Here is a 22,049-nt window from a genome sequence, read left to right as displayed (position 1 = left end):
GAGTCTGGTTCGTGAGAACCTCTTTTGGTTAAGAAATCCAGGTTATAATACTTTTCAACTTAGTCAAGATACTATATTTCTTAAAAATAGGTTTACTACTCTAACGCAATGCGCGCCTTTTTATAAGTGACAATAAGAGGGTTCGATTAGGGAGTACAACTCGGTTCTGAATACGCGAAAGCAACAGTTCCTGTTAAATTAGTTCTTTTCAAAGTAGGAAACATTGCCCATAAGTAGTTCTATTAGCAAGTACTTGGATTATCATTTAATTATGTGAATTACATTCGACCCTGTCTTTATTAATTAAATTTATTTTAAAACTTTACTTTTCAATTTCACTCCACAAAAACACCTATTTTAATTGCCTTTGATAAACACCATAACAATAGATAACGATAGATTGACACTTGGTCTCTGTGGTTCGATAATCTTTTATATTACTCTGACGCGTTCGTACACTTGCGAACATCAAGATTTACAAACGCATCAAGTTTTTGGCGCCGTTGTCGTGGACCAATTTCGTCAAATTTCATTTTCCTGTTGTTATATCGTTTAGACTTAGGCTATTTCCCGCCGGTCGATGCGAAGAACTCGCAGCACCGGAAGTTTAAGCTTAGTATACCCTCTGGCGGAACCTGAACGTTACGCTCGCGCACATTTATTCTTTCATAGAATTAAGAGAGCTATGGCCGAAGATCAAAACCAAAGACCTCTTAAGGACTTCGCTCAACCATCTAACGAAGAATCTAGTTCTAGTATAGTAAACCGAATCATCCCAGCCAATAATTTTGAACTTAAACCGTCCTTATTGCAACTAGTGCAACAGAGACAATTCGCGGGTCTCGCTACCGAGAACCCAAACCAACATTTAAAAATATTTCTTCAATTAGCAGATACTTTTAAAACCAATGGAGCTTCTCCTGAGGCAATACGTTTAAGATTATTTCCTTTTTCCCTCAGAGATAAAGCTCTATCATGGTTAGATTCCCTTCCACCCAATTCCATTACGACTTGGGATAACCTTAGAAGAGTTTTTCTTGCTAGATATTTTCCCCCGAGTAAGACCGCCGTTCTTCGAAACCATATAACTAGATTTACCCAAAACCATGGAGACTCGTTGTTCGAAGCTTGGGAGAGATATAAAGAGTTGTTACGAGCATGCCCACATCATGGTTTAGAAAATTGGTTAATCATTCAAACCTTCTATAATGGACTTCATTACAACACAAAGATGACCATCGACACTGCCGCAGGCGGTGCTCTGATGAACAAACCTTATCCTGAAGCTAGTGCCCTCATCGAAGACATGGCTCAAAACCATCAATCATGGGGAGTCGAACGAGCGACAGTTGAGAAGAAGGAAGCCCAAGGAGGAGTGCATGAACTAAGCTCTATAGACATGATGCAAGCTAAAATGGACGCATTAGCCCTTAAAGTCGAGCATATGTGCACGAACCCGAATACTGTAGCCGTAGTTTCGTCGGATAGTGAGATATGTGGAACCCAAAGACACCAATCCGCAGAATGCAGTCTATTAAACGAAACCCACCCCGAGCAAGTGAACTACACCCAAGGGAACCCATATTCGAATACCTATAACCCTGGATGGAGGAATCACCCTAACTTCTCCTATAAAAACAATAACCCTATTCAAAATAATGCACCTCCGAGACCTAGTTATCAAGCCCCTAGATCAAATCAACCTATGCAACCTGTACCACCAAAGCCGAGCCTTGAGAAAATTATGGAAAATTTTATCACCGCTCAAACCCAACAAAACAAGGAGTTCATGAACCAAAACATTCATGTTAACAAATTGATTACTCAGTTAGGAACCAAGGTTGACCAAATAGTTACTCATACCAAGATGCTTGAAACCCAGATCTCTCAGGTAGCTTTAAACCAAGCCCCTCAGACTACACCTGGAGGACAATTCCCTGGACAACCTCAACAAAATCCGAGAGGACAAGCCAATGCCATTACCCTACGAAGTGGGAACGCTTATGATGAGCCACCAAACCCAAGATTAAGTGAACCTGAAACTTCTAAGGAATGTACCAAACCCCCAGACGAAGTAAAGGAACTAGAGGAATCTGAAAACCAGGAAGGTCGAGATAAAGGAGAAGAACCTAAAGATAAAATTTACGTACCGCCCCCGCAATATAAACCACCTATACCATATCCCCAAAGACTCAAACAAACCCAGATCAATAAACAGTATCAAAAATTTATTAAAGTTATAGAAAAACTTCATGTAGAAATCCCTTTCACAGAAGCCATCACCCAAATACCTTCTTATGCAAAGTTTCTGAAAGACATCCTTACCAACAAACGTAGACTTGACGATCCGAGGCCTTTGGAATGTAATGCTATTTCCGAGGACAAATTAGCAAAGAAAGATAAAGATCCTGGAAATTTCTCCATTCCTTGCCTTTTGGGTAATCATGTCATCGAAAAGGCTTTTCTAGACTTAGGAGCTAGTGTGAGCTTAATGCCTCTAGCAGTTTCTGAGAGCTTAAACTTAGGAGAATTACAACCCACTAAGATGTCACTTCAGTTAGCCGATAGATCTATCAAATATCCGATAGGCATTTTAGAAGATGTTCCTGTTAGGATAGGTCAGCTGTTTATCCCTACTGATTTTGTTATCATGGACATCAAAGAGGATAATGATATACCAATTCTTCTAGGTAGACCATTCTTATCGACTGCAGGAGCCATAATAGATGTCAAGAAAGGAAAGTTGACATTTGAGGTAGGCAACGAGAAAATAGAATTTATACTTTCGAAATTTCTTATGGCACCTGTGATGGGAGACTCGTGTTATGCCTTAGATATCATTGATGAATGTGTTAGAGAATTAGAACAAAAAGAAATTATAAAAACAATTAAGTTACCATCAACCCCCATAAAGGAAGATGATGACTTTAAGAAACCATACATCGATGATAACCTTTACGAATGTTTATCCCTTACTCCAGATCATATGCCATGCCCTAAGAAACCAACCTTAGAACTTAAGGAACTGCCTAAGAACCTGAGATATGAGTTCCTCGATGAAAAGATGAACCGCCCAGTTATAGTCAGTGCTACCTTGAGTCAAAAGGAAACGAACCAACTTTTAGACGTTTTACGAAGACATCCCTCAGCCTTAGGATATAATATCTCTGACCTGAAAAGTATAAGCCCATCCGTATGCATGCATCGGAGTTTGCTTGAAGAAGATTCAAAACCCTCTAGGGAGCATCAGAGAAGAATAAACCCTATAATGAGTGATATTGTTAAGAAGGAAGTTCTTAAGTTACTTGAGGCAGGTATCATCTACCAGATCTCGGATAGTAAGTGGGTGAGCCCTGTGCATGTAGTACCTAAAAAGGGAGGCATCACAGTCGTGCAAAACGATAAAGGCGAACATGTAGCAAAACGTTTAGAAGGAGGATGGCGGATGTGTATAGATTATAGAAAATTAAATAAAGCAACTAGGAAGGATCATTTCCCTTTACCATTTATAGACCAGATGTTGGAGCGTCTAGCCAGACACTCTTACTTCTGCTATCTAGATGGATACTTTGGATTCTTCCAAATACCTATTCACCCCGAAGATCAAGAAAAAACTACCTTTACATGCCCTTATGGAACTTTTGCCTACAGACGAATGCCTTTCGGCCTCTGTAATGCCCCAGCTACTTTCCAACGCTGCATGATGTCAATCTTTGCATATTACCTAGATGGTATCATGGAAGTGTTTATGGATGATTTCTCGGTTTGCGGATTCGATTTTCACAATTGTCTTGCTAACCTTGAGAAAATCCTGGAGAGGTGCGTGGAGGTGAACCTCGTGCTAAATTGGGAAAAATGTCATTTCATGGTAACCGAAGGAATAGTTTTAGGACATATAGTTTCCGAAAAAGGTATAGAGGTAGATAAAGCTAAAATAGAAGTTATAGAAAACCTAAAACCACCAAAAACAATCAGAGAAGTCCGAAGCTTTCTTGGACACGCTGGATTCTACCGGCGTTTTATTAAGGACTTCTCCAAAATAACTAAACCGTTAACCGGACTTTTAATGAAAGATGCTGAATTCATTTTCGATGAAAAATGTAATGACGCATTTAATCTTTTAAAGCAAGCATTAATCTCAGCACCCATTATGAAACCGCCCGATAATGTGTGATGCTAGTGGTTATGCAGTTGGAGCCGTTCTAGGGCAAAGAAAAGATAAAAAGTTACATTCCATTTATTATGCCAGTAGAACCCTAGATGCTGCCTAACTTAATTATGCAACAACTGAAAAAGAATTACTCGCTGTAGTTTTCGCTATAGACAAATTTAGATCTTATCTAGTAGGAGCAAAAATTATTGTTTACACCGATCATGCTGTCATTCGTTACCTATTAAGTAAAAAAGATGCCAAGCCCAGGTTACTCCGATGGATTCTATTACTACAAGAGTTTGATTTAGATATAAGAGATAAAAAAGGCACTGAAAATGTAGTAGCCGATCACCTTTCTAGGCTAGAACATCTAAAACCTGAACTAATACCCATAAATGATGATTTCGCCTATGATAGACTGATAGCTAGAGTAGAAACCATTGAAGACAATAACCTAGATCCTTATGAGCATTCCCAAAATTCCTTAGCAATAAATAACGTACCCTGGTATGCAGATTTCGTTAATTACTTAGCTGCTGATATAGTACCCCCTGATCTTGACTACCACCGCAAGAAGAAATTCTTCCACGATGTGAGAAACTTCTATTGGGACGAACCGCTCCTTTTCAAAAGGGGTAAAGATGGCATCTTTCGCCGTTGCGTCCTAGAAGAAGAAGTAAATAATATTATCGAGCATTGTTATTCTGCACCTTATGGTGGACATGCGAGAACCTCTAAGACATACGCCAAGATTCTTCAAGCTGGCCTATTCTGGCCTACCATGTGGCGCGATGTCTATGCTTACATTGTCAAATGCGACAGATGCCAACGCACTGGAAACATTTCAAGAAGAGATGAAATTCCCTTAAGAAACATTCAGGAAGTAGAACTCTTTGACGTATGGGGTATAGATTTCATGGGACCTTTTCCACCATCCTTAGGAAACAGGTATATCTTAGTAGCTGTAGACTATGTGTCTAAGTGGATTGAAGCTATAGCTGCGCCCACAAACGACACTAGGGTAGTAATCAAATTATTTAAAAACTATCTATTCCCTAGATTTGGAACACCACGTTTAGTCATAAGCGATGGAGGATCACACTTTATATCGAGAATATTTGACAAACTTTTAAGAAAATATGGAGTTAAGCATAGAGTAGCAACACCATACCATCCACAAACTAGTGGCCAAGTAGAAGTATCTAATAGGGAGATAAAACAAATCCTAGAGAAAACTGTTTCTATTTCTAGGAGAGACTGGTCTCAGAAGCTTCAAGAAGCATTATGGGCCTATAGAACCGCTTCCAAAACCCCTATAGGAACTACTCCTTACCAACTAGTTTATGGAAAATCTTGTCACTTACCATTCGAATTAGTGCATAAGGCCTATTGGGCCATTAAAACTTTGAATTTAGACTACTTAGCCGCTGGAGAAAAGCGTATCCTGGACATTCATAAATTAGAAGAGCTTAGGCAATCTGCCTACGAAAATGCAAAAATATATAAAGAGAGGACAAAAGCCTATCATGACAAAAGAATAGTAAAGAAAAACTTCAATGTAGGCGATTTTGTTCTCCTTTTCAACACTAGGTTACGACTTTTCCCCGGAAAGCTACGTTCAAGATGGACTGGTCCTTTCGAAGTATCCAAGATTCTAAGATCCGGAGCCGTAGAAATCAAGAACGATACCTGTAGTCCATTCCTTGTAAATGGACAAAGACTGAAGCTCTACGAAGGAGGAGACATTCCAACATACTACTCAAGCCATACCCTGATTGATCCACCAATTACCACTACTACAGGTGTATAAATTCTAACCGTCAAGCTAATGACGTTAAACAAGCGCTGTGTGGGAGGCAACCCATGGTTTTTCTTTTCATTTTACTTTCTTTTATTTTTTTGCATTTATTTACATTTATTTTTATTTTTTATTTTATTTTCTCTTATTTTGCATTGAGACTAAAGTTTGAATGACGGATAATATGAACTTCATGCAAGAATCGCAGCGGAGGTCAGACAGGTCTTATGACACTATTCTACAGTCTCTGCAAGTGATTACAAATACGCAAGCCCGTCAGCAACAATACCACCAGAGACACATGGCAGTAATTGAAGCCACTCAAGGTTCCATTATAGGTAACCTTCGAGATGTGAGGACCGCTCAGGATGCCCTGATGGCGAGGATGGATCAGAGAGATCGTCGTCGTACCCGATCTCGTCGTCCACCTCAGGATGGCGAGGGCACTAGTGGTCAGCAATAGGTTGCCAGGTAAATCTTCCTTATCTTATTTCGAAACATTGGGGACAATGTTCGATTTAAGTGTGGGAGGAGACTCTATCGTCTTTTCTTTATTGTTCTCTCGCTTTTCCTTTATCGTTTTTATTTGCTGTTTTTTTTAGATAGTTTATTTATTGTTATTTCCTTTTAGTTGTTTATTTTGCTTTTTAGTATAATGCATGAGTCTGACGAGTCACCAAATACAGTAGATCTTTAGTACAATCCTACCTCCCCATACCTTTAGCCTCACCAAAAAATTTTGCAAAAGAAAATAGTGTTATTTCGAAAGTTTTCAGGTTTTAAGGACATGTTTTGAGTAAGGATGCGGTGACTTGAGAGAACTTTGCGAAACATCAGTATCTGTTTTAGCACCATAGACTTTGTAAATATAGGAATCATTCCCGAAACCCCATATACCATGGCCTTAATCATCATTTCCGTATAAGTCCTTAGTAGTTTATCTCAGCAGTCAGCTCCGGCCTACGCATCCTCTACGTAGGGGACCGATGCAAATAGGTGAATGATCCAGAAAAACAAAAAACAAAAAAAGAAAGCAAAAAGGCAACTCCGGTATAGGTGACCCTCACAAAGTCATTTAAACCAAAGAATTGTAAAAAAATTGCTACAAAAAGAAAAAAAAAACAGTACTCACTGTTAGTTGGTTCAGAGGTATCTGGCACTGAACTCGGTAGGACGGACTACGATCTGATCCCCCACAACTACAGTTGGGTCCAATAAAAGGATTTACACATATTTATGTGCCAGAAATCCCATCCTCTGATCATAATCACTAACAGGCCACTCTACTATGAAGTATGTACGAATAACGAGCTTAATGTGATTGCGCCTGAATGAAAAGGATATAAAAAAAGATGAAGAGGCAGGCCTAGGTATTGTGGGATGATATGGGTTGGTTAATATAGAAATCAAGTTTATGTCCGTATTTTCGGATTAGTGTCATCATGATACCCTTAGTTCACTCAGTTAGTACCTATCACTGCATCCCGACTTGAACTTAGAATTTTCACCTGAAGCACTCGTTTTCACAAATTTTCTTTTATAAGCTTTTCAATGTTTTGCTTGAGGACAAGCAAAGGTTTAAGTGTGGGAGAGTTTGATCACACTAAAATTTACGTATTTTCGACTCCGATTTCGCATGCATTCTAGTTATTTTATTATCGCTTTATTGTGTTATTACTGTGTTTTCCTTTGTTTTCAGGTTTTTACCTTAATAGGAGCCCCGATCGAGAAAAGGAGCGAAAAAGAGCCAAAAACCCTAAAAATCAGCATTTTGCTCTTATGGCCTACCCCATGGCGGGCGCCACAGTCCAAGCCATGACGTGTCCAATTCAAACTTCCATCAACTCCCACGTTTTCCCACCACTTCCACTAAGGCGCCCCACTTTGTGCTTATGGCGGGCGCCATGGCCTTGTGGCGGGCGCCACAAGAGGAAAACGGTTTCCTCTATTTTCAAGTTGAAGGGCATCCAAGTAAATTCAACCTTTTTTATTTGCCTATAAATAGAAACGCGAATTCAGTTTTACAATTACCCAAACTTAGAGCAGACGAAGATCCGAACGTTGGAACAAGGCGAAATCAGAAGCAACTTTGTTTCACTTAGGCATATATTCAGTTTTATAAAGTGGTAATCGCTTCACATTGGAGTGTTACCACAATTGTGTAATTGAGTCTGTGATAGAGTCTGTACTCGAGTTTGGAGCACTTTGGAAGGAAGTTAATCCTGCCGCCATTTTCTTTTCCGCATTGCAATTTACTCAACCCTCCGATTGGAGCAGGTTTTTATTACTCGCTTTTACTTTATTTATTTCCCGCACTCGCTTTTACTTTATTTATTTCCCGCACTCGCTTTACTTTATTTATTTCTCGCACTCGCTTTACTTTATTTATTTCCCGCACTCGCTTTACTTTATTTATTTCCCGCACTCGCCTTTAAATTATTTATTTCCCGCACTCGCTTTAAATTATTTATTTCCTCGCACTCGCTTTAAATTATTTATTTTCCGCACTCACTTTAAATTATTTACTTTCCGCACTCGCACTACTTTTATTTATTTTAATGCACTTTTACTTTACCATGTCTAGCTAAATTTATAAGGCTAGAATGTAAGGATCGTAATTAAACTAGTAATCCGTACAAATGTTTGTAGAAACACTTAAGGGCTATTTTAACTTTCAAATTAAGTTTTCCCGCACTTCAATTCTGTTGGGTAAGATCGAAATCCGTCCAACGTCTTTTTAAACTTAATTGTTTTTAACTATTTCAAAAACAGCGAAAGCGCTTTGTCTAGTTCATTAGGAGTTTTTAACATCAAGAAGAAAAGAGATTTTGAAACTATTTTCGGACGCGTTTATAAGTTTAGAGTCTGGTTCGTGAGAACCTCTTTTGGTTAAGAAATCCAGGTTATAATATTTTTCAACTTAGTCAAGATACTATATTTCTTAAAAATAGGTTTACTACTCTAACGCAATGCGCGCCTTTTTATAAGTGACAATAAGAGGGTCCGATTAGGGAGTACAACTCGGTTCTGAATACGCGAAAGCGACAGTTCCTGTTAAATTAGTTCTTTTCAAAGTAGGAAACATTGCCCATAAGTAGTTCTATTAGCAAGTACTTGAATTATCATTTAATTATGTGAATTACATTCGACCCTGTCTTTATTAATTAAATTTATTTTAAAACTTTACTTTTCAATTGCACACCACAAAAACACCTATTTTAATTGCCTTTGATAAACATCATAACAATAGATAACGATAGATTGACACTTGGTCTCTGTGGTTCGATAATCTTTTATATTACTCTGACGCGTTCGTACACTTGCGAACATCAAGATTTACAAACGCATCAAATGTCAAGGATACGCTTTTCACCTGCGGTCAGGTAGTTTAAATTCAAGGTTTTAATGGCCCAATAGGCCTTATGCTCTAATTCGAAAGGTAAGTGACAGGATTTTCCATAAACTAGTTGGTAGGGAGTAGTTCCTATAGGGGTTTTGAAAGCGGTTCGGTAGGCCCATAATGCTTCTTGAAGCTTCTGAGACCAGTCTCTCGTAGAGATAGAAACAGTTTTTTCTAGGATTTGTTTTATGTCCCTATTGGATACTTCTACTTGGCCATTAGTCTGTGGATGGTATGGTGTTGATACTCTATGCCGAACTCCATATTTTCTTAAAAGTTTATAAAATATCCTCGATATGAAGTGTGATCCTCCATCGCTTATGACTAAACGTGGTGTTCCAAATCTAGGGAATATGTAGTTTTTAAATAGCTTAATCACCACCCTAGTGTCATTCATGGGTGCAGTTATAACTTCAATTCACTTAGACACGTAGTCTACAGCTATTAAGATATACATGTTTCCTAAGGATGGTGGGAAAGGTCCCATGAAATCTATACCCCATACGTCGAAGAGTTCTACTTCTTGAATGTTTCTTAGAGGCATTTCGTCACGCCTTGAAATGTTTCCAGTGCGTTGCAATCTATCACATTTGACAATGCAAGCATAGACATCACGCCACATGGTAGACCAGAATAGGCCAGCTTGAAGAATTTTGGCGTATGTCTTAGAGGTGCTCGCATGTCCACCATAGAGTGCAGAGTGACAATGCTCAATTATACTCTTTACCTCCTCTTCTGGAACGTAACGGCGAAAAATGCCATCTTTACCCCTTTTGAAAAGGAGTGGTTCGTCCCAATAGAAGTTTCTCACATCGTTGAAGAACTTCTTCTTGCGGTGGTAGTCAATATCATGGGGTACGATATCAGCAGCTAGGTAATTAACAAAGTCTGCAAACCATGGTACGTTACTTACTGCTAAGGAATTTTGGAAGCGCTCATGAGGGCCTAGGCTATCGTCTTCAATGGTTTCTAGTCTAGCTATCAGTCTATCATAGGCGAAATCATCATTTATGGGTACTAAGTCTGGTTTTAGATGTTCTAGCCTAGAAAGGTGATCGGCTACTACATTTTCAGTGCCTTTTTTATCTCTTATATCTAAATCGAACTCTTGTAGTAACAAAATCCATCGGAGTAACCTGGGCTTGGCATCTTTTTTACTTAATAGGTAACGAATGGCAGCATGATCGGTGTAAACTATAATTTTTGCTCCTACTAGATAAGATCTAAATTTGTCTATAGCGAAGACTACAGCGAGTAATTCTTTTTCAGTTGTTGCGTAGTTAAGTTGGGCAGCGTCTAGGGTTCTACTAGCATAATAAATTGCATGTAATTTTTTTTATCTTTCCTTTGTCCTAGAACGACTCCAACCGCATAATCACTAGCATCGCACATTATCTCAAAAGGTTCTGACCAATCAGGGGGTTTCATAATAGGTGCTGATACTAATGCTTGCTTTAAAAGATTAAATGCGTCATTACATTTTTCATTGAAAATGAATTTAGCATCTTTCATTAAAAGGCTAGTTAAGGGTTTAGTTATTTTGGAGAAGTCCTTGATAAAACGCCGGTAGAATCCAGCGTGTCCAAGAAAACATCGGACTTCTCTGATAGTTTTGGGTGGTTTTAGGTTTTCTATAACTTCTATCTTAGCTTTATTTACCTCTATACCTTTTTCGAAAACTATATGTCCTAAAACAATTCCTTCGGTTACCATGAAATGACACTTTTCCCAATTTAGCACGAGGTTTACCTCCACGCATCTCTCCAGGATTTTCTCAAGGTTAGCAAGACAATTATGGAAATCAAATCTGCAAATCGAGAAATCATCCATAAACACTTCCTTGATACCATCTAGGTAATCTGCAAAGATTGACATCATGCAGCGTTGGAAAGTAGTTGGGGCATGACAATGGATGCTTTTCTTTTTTTCTTTCCCTTTTCACGAAAATTTCAAGGGAAAGAAAAAAAAGAATTCTATAAAATACTCTATCTATCCGAATATCGAAAGAATAATTATTCTAAATAGAATAAGACTAAATAATTCAAATTGAATATTCATAGAGGCCGAATGGCATTCGTCTGTAGGAAAAAGTTCCATAAGGGCTTGTAAAGGTAGTTTTTTCTTGATCATCAGGGTGGATAGGTATTTGGAAGAATCCAGAGTATCCATCTAGATAGCAGAAGTAAAAGTGTCTGGCTAGATGCTCCAACATCTGGTCTATAAATGGTAAATGGAAATGATCCTTCCTGGTTGCTTTATTTAATTTTCTATAATCTATACACATCTGCCATCCTCCTTCTAACCGTTTTGCTACATGTTTGCCTTTATCGTTTTGCACGACTGTGATGCCTCCCTTTTTAGGTACTACATGCACAAGGCTCACCCACTTACTATCCGAGATCTGATAGATTATACCTGCCTCAAGTAACTTAAGAACTTCCTTCTTAACAACATCACTCATTATAAGGTTTATTCTTCCATGATGTTCTCTGGAGGGTTTTGAATTTTCTTCGAGCGAAATCCGATGCATGCATACGGATGGGCTTATACCTTTTAGGTCAGAGATATTATATCCTAAGGCTGAGGGATATCTTCGTAAAACTTCTAAAAGTTGGTTCGTTTCCTCTTGGCTCAAGGTAGCACTGACTATAACTGGACGGTTCATCTCTTCATCGAGGACCTCATATCTCAAACTCTTAGGCAGTTCCTTAAGTTCTAAGGTTGGTTTCTTAGGGCATGGCATAGGATCTGGGGTAAGGGATAAACATTGGTAAAGGTTATCATCGATGTAGGGTTTCTTAAAGTCATCATCTTCCATTATGAGAGTTTATGGTAACTTAATTGTTTTTATGATTTCTTCTTGTTCTAATTCCCTAACTCATTCATCAATGATATCTAAGGCATAACATGCGTCTCCCATCACAGGTGCCATAATAAATTTCGAAAGTATAAATTCTATTTTCTCGTCACCTACCTCAAAGGTCAACTTTCCTCTCTTGACATCTATTATGGCTCCTGCAGTTGACAAGAATGGTCTACCTAGAAGGATTGGTATATCATTGTCCTCTTTGATGCCCATGACAATAAAATCAGTAGGGATAAATAACTTACCTATCCTAACAGGGACATCTTCTAAAATGCCTATCGGATACTTAACAGATCTATCAGCTAACTGAAGTGACGTCTTAGTAGGTTGTAATTCTCCTAAGTTTAACCTCTCACAAACCGCTAAAGGCATTAAGCTCACACTAGCTCCTAAGTCTAGAAAAGCTTTTTCGATGACATGACTTCCCAAAAGACAAGGAATGGAGAAATTTCCAGGATCTTTATCTTTTTTGGCTAACTTATTCTCGGAAATAGAATTACATTCCAAGGGTTTCGGATCGTCAAGTATACGTTTGTTGGTAAGGATGTCTTTGAGAAACTTTGCATAAGAAGGTATTTGGGTGATGGCTTATGTGAAAGGGATTTCTACGTGAAGTTTTTCTATAACTTTAATAAATTTTTGATATTGTTTATTGATCTGGGTTTGTTTGAGTCTTTGCGGATATGGTATAGGCGGTTTATATGGCGGGGTTGGTACGTAAGATTTATCTTTAGGTTCTTCTCCTTCTTGACCTTCCTATTTTTCAGATTCCTCTGGTTCCTTTACTTCGTCTGTGGGTTTGATATATTCCTTAGAAGTTTCAGGTTCACTCAATCTTGGGTTTGGTGGTTCATCATAAGCGTTCCCACTTCGTAGGGTAATGGCATTGGCTTGTCCTCTCGGATTCTGTTGAGGTTGTCCAGGGAACTGTCCTCCAGGTGTAGTCTGAGGGGCTTGGTTTAAAGCTACCTGAGAGATCTGGGTTTCAAGCATCTTGGTGTGAGTAACTATTTGGTCAACCTTGGTTCCTAACTGGGTAATCAGTTCGTTAACGTGAATGTTTTGGTTCATGAACTCTTTGTTTTGTTGGGTTTGAGTAGTGATAAAATTTTCCATAATTTTCTCAAGGCTCGGCTTTCGTGGCACGGGTTGCATAGGTTGATTTGGTCTTCGGGCTTGATAACCAGGTTGTCTCGGAGGTGCATTATTTTGGATAGGGTTATTGTTTTTATAGGAGAAGTTTGGATGATTCCTCCATCCAGGGTTATATGTATTCGAATATGGGTTCCCTTGGGTGTAGTTCACTTGCTCAGAGTGGGTTTCATTTAATAGACTGCATTCTGCAGATTGGTGTCCTCTGGTTCCACATATCTCACAATCCGACGAAACTGCGGCTGCAGTATTCGGGTTTATGCACATATGCTCGACTTTGAGGGCTAATGCGTCCATTTTAGCTTGCATCATGTCTATAGATCTTAGTTCATGCACTCCTCCTTGGGCTTCTTCCTTCTTCTCAACTGTCGCTCGTTTGACTCCCCATGATTGATGGTTTTGAGCCATATCTTTGATGAGGGCACTAGCTTTAGGATAAGGTTTGTTCATCAGTGCACCGCCTGCGGCAGCGTCGATGGTCATCTTAGTGTTATTGTGAAGTCTATTATAGAAAGTTTGAATGATTAACCAATTTTCTAAACCATGATGTGGGCATGCTCTTAACAACTCTTTATATCTCTCCCAAGCTTCGAACATCGATTCTCCTTGGTTCTGGGTAAATCTAGTTATATGGTTTCGAAGAACGGCGGTCTTACTTGGGGGAAAGTATCTAGCAAGAAAAACTCTTCTAAGGTTATCCCAAGTCGTAATGGAATTGGGTGGAAGGGAATCTAACCATGATAGGGCTTTATCTCTAAGGGAAAAAGGGAATAATCTTAAACGGATTGCCTCAGGAGAAGCTCCATTGGTTTTAAAAGTGTCTGCTAATTGGAGAAAGATTTTTAAATGTTGGTTTGGGTTCTCAGTAGCGAGACCTGCGAATTGTCTCTGTTGCACTAGTTGCAACAGGGAGGGTTTAAGTTCGAAATTATTAGCTGGAATGGTTGGGTTTACTATACTAGAACTAGGTTCTTCGTTGGATGGTTGGGCGAAGTCCTTAAGAGGTATTTAGTTTTGATCTTCGGCCATAGCTTTCCTAATTCTATGGAAAAATAAACGTGCGTGAGTGTAACGTTCAGGTTCCGCCAGAGGGTATACTAAGCTTCTGGTGCTGTGAGTTCTTCGCATTGACCGGTGGGTAATAACCTAAGTCTAAACGATATAACAACATGGTATGAAATTTGACGAAATTGGTCCCAGGCAACGGCGCCAAAAACTTGGTGCGTGGTTTCCGCAAGTATACGAACGCGTCAGAGTAATATAAAAGATTGTCGAATCCACAGAGACCAAGTGTCAATCTATCATTATCTATTTTTATGGTGTTTATCTAAGGCAATCAAAATAGGGGTTTTTAGAGTGTGCAATGAAAAGTAAAGTATTAAATAAATTTCAATTACTAAAGACATGCTCGAATGTAATTCACATAATCAATTAATAATCCAAGTACTTGCTAATAGAACTACTTATGGGTAGTGTTTCCTACTTTGAAAAGAACCAATTTAACAGGAACTGTCGCTTTCGCGTATTCATAACCGAGTTGTAGTCCCTAATCAAACCCTCTTATTGTCACTTATAAAAAGGCGCGCATTGCATTAGAGTAGTAAACCTATTTTTAAGAAATATAGTATCTTGACTAAGTTGAAAAGTATTTTAACCTGGATTTCTAAACCAAAAGAGGTTCTCACGAACCAGACTCTAAACTTATAAACGCGTCCGAAAATAGTTTTAAAATCACTTTTCTTTTTAAGTTAAAAACTCCTAATGAACTAAACAAAGCGCTTTCGCTGTATTTGAAATAGTTAAAAACAACTAAGTTTAAATAGACGTTGGACAGCTTTCGATCTTACCCAACGGAAATTAAGTGCGGGAAAACTTAAGTTGAAAGTTAAAATAGCCCTTAAGTGTTTCTACGAACAATTGTACGGATTATCGGTTCAATTACGATCCTTACATTCTAACCTTATAGGTTTAGTTATACATGGTAAAGTAAAGGTGAATTTTAATTTAAATAAAAGTAGTGCGAGTACGGAAAATAAATGAAAGTAGTGCGAGTGCGGAAAGTAAATAAAAGTAGTCCGAGTGCGGAAAATAAATGAAAGTAAAGCGAGTGCAATAAATAAATAAAGTAAAGCGAGTGCGAGAAATAAATAAAGTAAAGTGAGTGCGAGAAATAAATAAAGTAAAGCGAGTGCGAGAAATAAATAAAGTAAAGACAGTGCGAGAAATAAATAAAGTAAAGACAGTGCGGGAAATAAATAAAGTAAAGACAATGCGGCAAATAAATAAAGTAAAGACAGTGCGGGAAATAAATAGATAAAGGTAAGGCAATAAAAACCTGCTCCAATCGGAGGGTTGAATAAAATGCGAAGCGGAAATGAAAATGGTGGCAGGATTAACTTCCTTTCAAAGTGCTCTAAACTCGATTACAGACTCAATCACATGCTTGATTACACAATTGTGGTAACACCCCAATGCGAAGCGATTACCACTTTAAAATACTGAATATATGCCTAAGTGAAACTAAGTTTGCTCTAAGTTTGCATCTACTCTAAATTTGGATGCTTAAACAAATGAAAACAAGTTTGTATTTATAGGAAAGTAAAATAATGGAAATGATAAGGATGCCCTTCAGTTTGAAATTGGGAGGGAAAACTTTTCCTCTTGTGGCGCCCGCCACAAGTCCATGGCGCCCGTGTAGCGGGGTATTCGTTACCTTTAGATTTATTGACTAAATCAAAAGTAAACCATACAAGTCGAGTCGCAACCGCACTTCTATTTATCCAAAGGAAAGGTTAGAAAGCGAACAAAAACCGAGAAGTTTTATCGAATCAAAAACTAATATAAAAGTCAGAGATCTGGGTAAGGGGGTTGGTTATGCAATGGGAAGGTTTTAAGCACCCAAAACATCCTAGGTACTCCTAGGGAGCCCTTTTCACATTTGTTGCAAGGTTGGTATTTTTGTGAAAATTTATTTATGCAAACATGATTGGGGAGATGAGAAGAGAATATACAAGTTATTTACAATTTTGTGTTTGAATGGATAAACCCACTGCCTATGTACCATCCTAAAAAAGATTAGGATCAAAACCTCGTAGTTCGGGGTAAAAATCTCAAAACAAGTTGGTGAATTGATTGGTCCAAAATCCTTAAGGTCTTTTGTAATCCAAGGGAGAAAACTCAACCTAAAACCACAAATCCACCATGTGAGGATAGCTTCAACATGCTAGTGAGGGGTTAACCCTATAATAAGCATGGAAGACTCGTTGTCCATCACTAAGGATATAGGTGAGTATTACATCTACCTCAAGGATAACTCAAACCTAATAGTTAAAGGTTATGAAAAGTTTTGATAAGAAAGTGGCTATTGAAACCACAAAAACATTTGAATGAGTTATATTTACCAATGAAAAGTATTTACAAAATATGGTCAAAGTTGACTTAAGGATTCAATTCAAAATAAGTGTTATGAAAAGAAAATTTGAAAATCAAAAGCATAATGCTTAGGTTTCTAATGTTGGAAAATAAGTGTTAATGTTTGCATAAAAGTTTTGGCTTGGGTTAGAGTGGAGGGAAGAAGAAGAATGGCTAAAGTCCTAATCATACAAGAGATGAAGGAGAAGAAGTAGAACCACAAATGGAGTTCCTCTCTTGAGATCATATTGATGATCCAAGTAGCTCACGTCCTTTGGAATAAGCAAGCAAATAAGTGTATACTCAAGCAATCAATCAAGCAAACAAAGCTCTTAGGAATCTTCCAATGGCTCTTGTATCTTTCACTTTAGAAGCACATGACAAAGGTTCTTCAATTTGGCTCAAATAGGAATCCCCTAGCACAAAAGAACACACATCAAAAGGTTCCATGAAGCAAATCAAGAATGGACAAGAGTGAGTTTAGAGATTTGGTCCTTCTAATTCATCTTCAACATTAAGGCCTTTTTACTCCATTTTTGCATAGGGAATATCCTAGAATCTAAGTCTTTTTTGTCCATTTTGCATTTGGTCCACAACAATCATAACAAAAGCACAAGCACAATAATATATACACAATTATGTGCTCAAGTGAGCAAAAGGCAAATTGCATTAACATAAACATGTGCTCAAATGAGCAAAGGGTAAAAGCAAATGAATAATAGTGCAAGAATAGTAAATTGCATAAATGTAAAGTGCAAGAATTAAATGTTAATGGTTAATGGTTAATGGTTAGTATTAGTGTGCCATAAGGCAATTTAGAGCTATGTTAAGCAATCGTAATTGGACTTATGTAGAAGTCACAACTATCTGAGGTCGGTCAATAATAATGTAGGCAACAACACAATTTAAAGATCTTGATTAGTGTATCAAACTCCTACAACTTGCCATGCCAAAAGAAGATGAGAAATGATCTTGTATTGATTTAGGTTTTTTGCTTGATTAGGAAGCAACCTATCCTTAATGCAAAGCCATTCACTTGATACATGATCAAGATGAATTAGATTTGAATCAAGGAAGGTTAAACCTCCCATACATCAAGGCTAACCACCAATCTTTAACTCATTGATCAAAAAAGAAGAAGAAGAAGAAGAAGATGATGATGATGATGATGATGAATAAAGTGCATTAATGGAAATGAAATGAAGTAATCCACAAGCATTGACCAAAGATATATGAGATCAAGGTCAAACAAGAGTAAACAGAAGCAAGATGAAGATTAAAAGTCAAGAAACAAATAAAATATTTTTGGTATTTTTCAAAAGTAAAATAATACTTGAATTAAAATAATAAAGAAAGGTCAAACTTCAAATTCACTTCAAATCAACTTTGAAAAGTCCAAGTGACTTATCCTAAGTTCAACAAGGTCAAACTAAGTTTGACAAAAAATTTCAGCATTTTTAGAAGTCAGAAACTATTTTTAATCAATTAAAATGTATAAAAATAACCTAATTGAATTAAAATCTCAAATAAATCTCAAATCAATTAATAAATTGATGAGAATATTTTTCATAGATCTATCATAATTCAAATAGGTTGGAAAAATATTTTTGTATTTTTTGAATATCAAAAACTATTTAAAATGAATTAAAAATAACCAGAATAGAGAAAATTCACAAAAAATATCAAATGATACAATAAAAAATATTAAAAATCATTTTTAGAAACTAGAATTTAAGAGGAGAAAAATGCAATTGGTCTCATATTTTTTGGACCAATAATGAAGGAAATATGATTTTTTGAAAATGAAATGGAATTAAAGAAATAAAAGAAAATGAAATCAGAAAATAAAAATGGCAAAAAACGTGGAGCGTTGGATGAAGCTCATTAAATGAGCTGGCGAATCACACGGATCACACATGCGCGCCTACCAAACACTGGAGTCAATGCAATCACACCTTGCCATTAATTAGTTTATAACATTGAGTGGCTCAGATCTAATCTGGAAAATAAACGTGGAGCGTTGGATGAAGCTCATTAAATGAGCTGGCGAATCACACGGATCACACATGCGCGCCTACCAAACACTGGAGTCAATGCAATCACACCTTGCCATTAATTAGTTTATAACATTGAGTGGCTCAGATCTAATCTGGAAAATAAAATGCACGGCCATGATTTAATCTGGAGACCAGATGGTGGTGTGCACCACCGTCTTCTCCGGCCAACTTCCGGCGCCGGTCAAAAATTGTAGAGAATAAAACTCCACCAAATGCCACAATCCTGGTATCAAATGAAAGTTGGGGTGATGTACATCACCCCAGTGCCAACCAATTCTACTCTAGGCTTCCATAGAAAGAGGAATTAGAGCTTGAATTTTGTGGTGTTCAACTGAAACTTGTTGGATTTCAATAATTAAAAGCACAAAATGATTGCCTCTATGGAGAGGACTTCAGACAACCCAACAACAACAAGAAATATGCTATATACAAAGAGATTCGAAGAAAACAAATTCTGAAGTAAACCTCTGAAATGAAGAACTTGAGAGCATGATCTCTTGATGCTTAAGCTTGCAGTGTGTTCTATGGATCAAGGTGAACAAGGCTTAGGAACTGTAGATCTAAAAATCAATCAAGGAAATTGAAATTTAGATCTGAAAAATTTAAAAGAAAAGGTGAGTTCCTTTGAGTATGGTTGAGGAATGATTCGTGCAGCATGTAAGGCGCCCTTAGGTTGTGTAAATGAGAAGCCTGAAGCACTTATTTATAGCAAGAGATGGCTGAGTGCATGATCAAAAGCATGTGCATGGATGGAAAGGGCCTCCATGAATGGGCCTGTACAGGCGCATGGAGGGCCCAATTCCACTTGGAATTGCAAGTTGATGCTAAATGAAATCAAGATGGACGTGCAGATTATGTGTGCTGAGCTCATGCAATGCATTTTTAATGAGTTTCCAAAATTTTACCAATATGTTGATCCCTTCGAAAATGGCATTTCCAAAAATGAAAGATAGCCTTATGGGTAATGGTTGGAAAGATTTTGGCATGAGGATCAATTGTTATGTTGACCAAATCTTCATTTGAAATTTGGAAATTGGTGAAAATTGATCATGAAGTGTAGGGTGCAAAACATGTATATGTGAAAATTTCAAAAATGGACAAACTTCAAGCCCTTCTGTTTCAATGATGCAAGCTCCAAATGACAAAACCTTCAACATCAAAGTTGTAGATCGTTTCAAGACAATCAATTTGGACTTAACTTTTACATCATTTGGATTTTTTATGAAGGAGTTATGGGCACTTGAAGTTGGACTTTTTCATATTTCAATGCTTTTGGTCCAAAGTGACCTATAATGTTTTTCATTATCACATGTATTTCTTTTAGGATTTTGAAACTTTGTTCAACATAACAATTGAAGTAGACATCTTAAACTTTCCAATTCATTTTATCCCACCTCAAAATCATGAAAAATGAATGAGTTATGTTCTTGAGAAGTTGACCCAAAATTAGGGTTTCAGTCAAAATGACCTATAATGTCTTGAAATGGATGATGACCTTCCAAGCTTAAAATAAATTTTTGATTAACATGAAAGTTGTTCATATGGTTTTTAAGAACATTTTTTCTCTTGGGGTCATCTCCATTTGACAAACACATCAAAAGTTAGGTCTCAGTGTACTTCAAAATAGTTAGATAAATTGACTGATCAACTTCTCAAGTCCAAACCTCATATCTTGATGAATTGATGATTGAGGACACTCACATAAGTTCAAATATGCATGAAATAATGAATTTAATAACTTCCATTGATTGTATTTGATCATGGGTTGAGGTTGCTTCATGAGCAAGGCATAGTTGATGAATATATAGATTAGGGTTTCCTTGGGAAACAATCCTCAAGTCCTTTGGTTTGCTTTGATCAAAATGATGATTTGAGATACTTGGGAGGCATATTTGATGAATGGGAGCTTTGGGAACCATTGTCATGCTTGCCAGGAAACAAAAATCTCTGCAGGGAAAGGAGACCAATCACTCCACTGGGAAGGAATCAACACGTCTTCCTCAGAAGTTCCCACGCCACTCTGAAATTAGGCAAAGTCTTGGCTGGGGAACCTACTCATGGGTAAGATCCGCTGTAGAATCAACTCTACTAGGGAAGTTATCAAAGAGATAAATGAAGCTCTGTGGGGAATAACCACCAATCAAAAGTTCCAAAACCTACAAATTCCTTGCACTGCCGGAGAAATCATATCTGTCGAGGAGAAGGGAACACTACTCCGCTGGGGATGGAAAGATAAATGTCTTCATCAACCACTCTGTTCAGGAGGAAACAACAAACGGGCTTTGCTCAGACAATTCCACTAGGGAAACACTGTTGATGACTGAACCAAGGACTACCTGCTGGTGACCAAACTGAGGAGTAAAAGTAGGATCAACCCTGCTGAGGATGGTCAAGGATCAAATCTGCTGGAGATCAAAGTAGACAAGTCCACAGGGGAGAAGCTACAAACCAAACTTGATGGTAACTCCGCTTATGTTGGAGATTCTCTGCTTACTCTAGAGGAGAGATTTCTAACTTGAAGTGAGGTAATACCAACTTCTTCAAAAAGATTAAGCATATTAAATTTATCAACCTATAAGGAATTTTAGGTCAATCCACGCAAGGGATGATAACCATATAATTGATAACACAAATGCTAAATCCAGCCCTACTGGGGAGCTAAAAGATTAGGACCAGACTCCCAAACTCCCCAGGGATTTGGTGATGCATAAACTTCTTATGCACTCGCGGAGGAGATAACTTGAAAGAAATGAAGAGGATACAAGTATGCTGGGAATATGAACAACTGTCTTACCCTTTTGGAGATCATACCATCCTTGGGAGAGCACTGAAGACATCCCAAGTATCCTTTTTGTCATTGTGAATGTTCACTTTGTTTAAAAATAATTTATGAAAATTTTATTTATTTAAAACAATGATATTTATCAATTAAAACATGCCAAATATTTGTTGAATATAAACAAATAAGAGTGCAAAGAATTGGATAAAGGCTCAAATTTATTTGATAGAATAGTAGTCTGCATGAATATGTGCTCCAATTTTTCTCAACACAAGAAGAATAACATGGTTGTGAAAGGAGTTTCAATGCGATGGATTGAAGTTTAGGGACTGTTGATCCATAAGTGATCCACCATTTCTTTGGTGTCAAGTTCCACCTATCTTGTAATGAATCAAATTGACTGAGTTCATCTTCACCACTTGAGAACTTAACA

General features: G+C 37.6%; 2 non-coding genes across 2 annotated transcripts; one reads left to right on the top strand and one right to left on the bottom strand.

Annotated features, from left to right (window-relative positions):
• Positions 1–1,069: 1,069 nt before the first annotated feature.
• Positions 1,070–1,176, bottom strand: LOC127077998 (small nucleolar RNA R71). Its single transcript, XR_007787751.1, has one exon. It is a non-coding gene; the product is annotated as a small nucleolar RNA R71 (small nucleolar RNA).
• A 12,731-nt stretch (positions 1,177–13,907) lies between these two features.
• LOC127077724 (small nucleolar RNA R71) lies at positions 13,908–14,014 on the top strand. The gene has a single exon (XR_007787503.1). It is a non-coding gene; the product is annotated as a small nucleolar RNA R71 (small nucleolar RNA).
• Positions 14,015–22,049: the final 8,035 nt, after the last annotated feature.

The sequence above is a fragment of the Lathyrus oleraceus genome, chromosome 4 (assembly GCF_024323335.1).
Source record: "Lathyrus oleraceus cultivar Zhongwan6 chromosome 4, CAAS_Psat_ZW6_1.0, whole genome shotgun sequence".
In the NCBI taxonomy this organism is placed as follows: Eukaryota; Viridiplantae; Streptophyta; class Magnoliopsida; order Fabales; family Fabaceae; genus Lathyrus; species Lathyrus oleraceus.
Note: the sequence above shows the minus strand (reverse complement) of the source record. Positions and strands in the feature narration are given on the sequence as shown.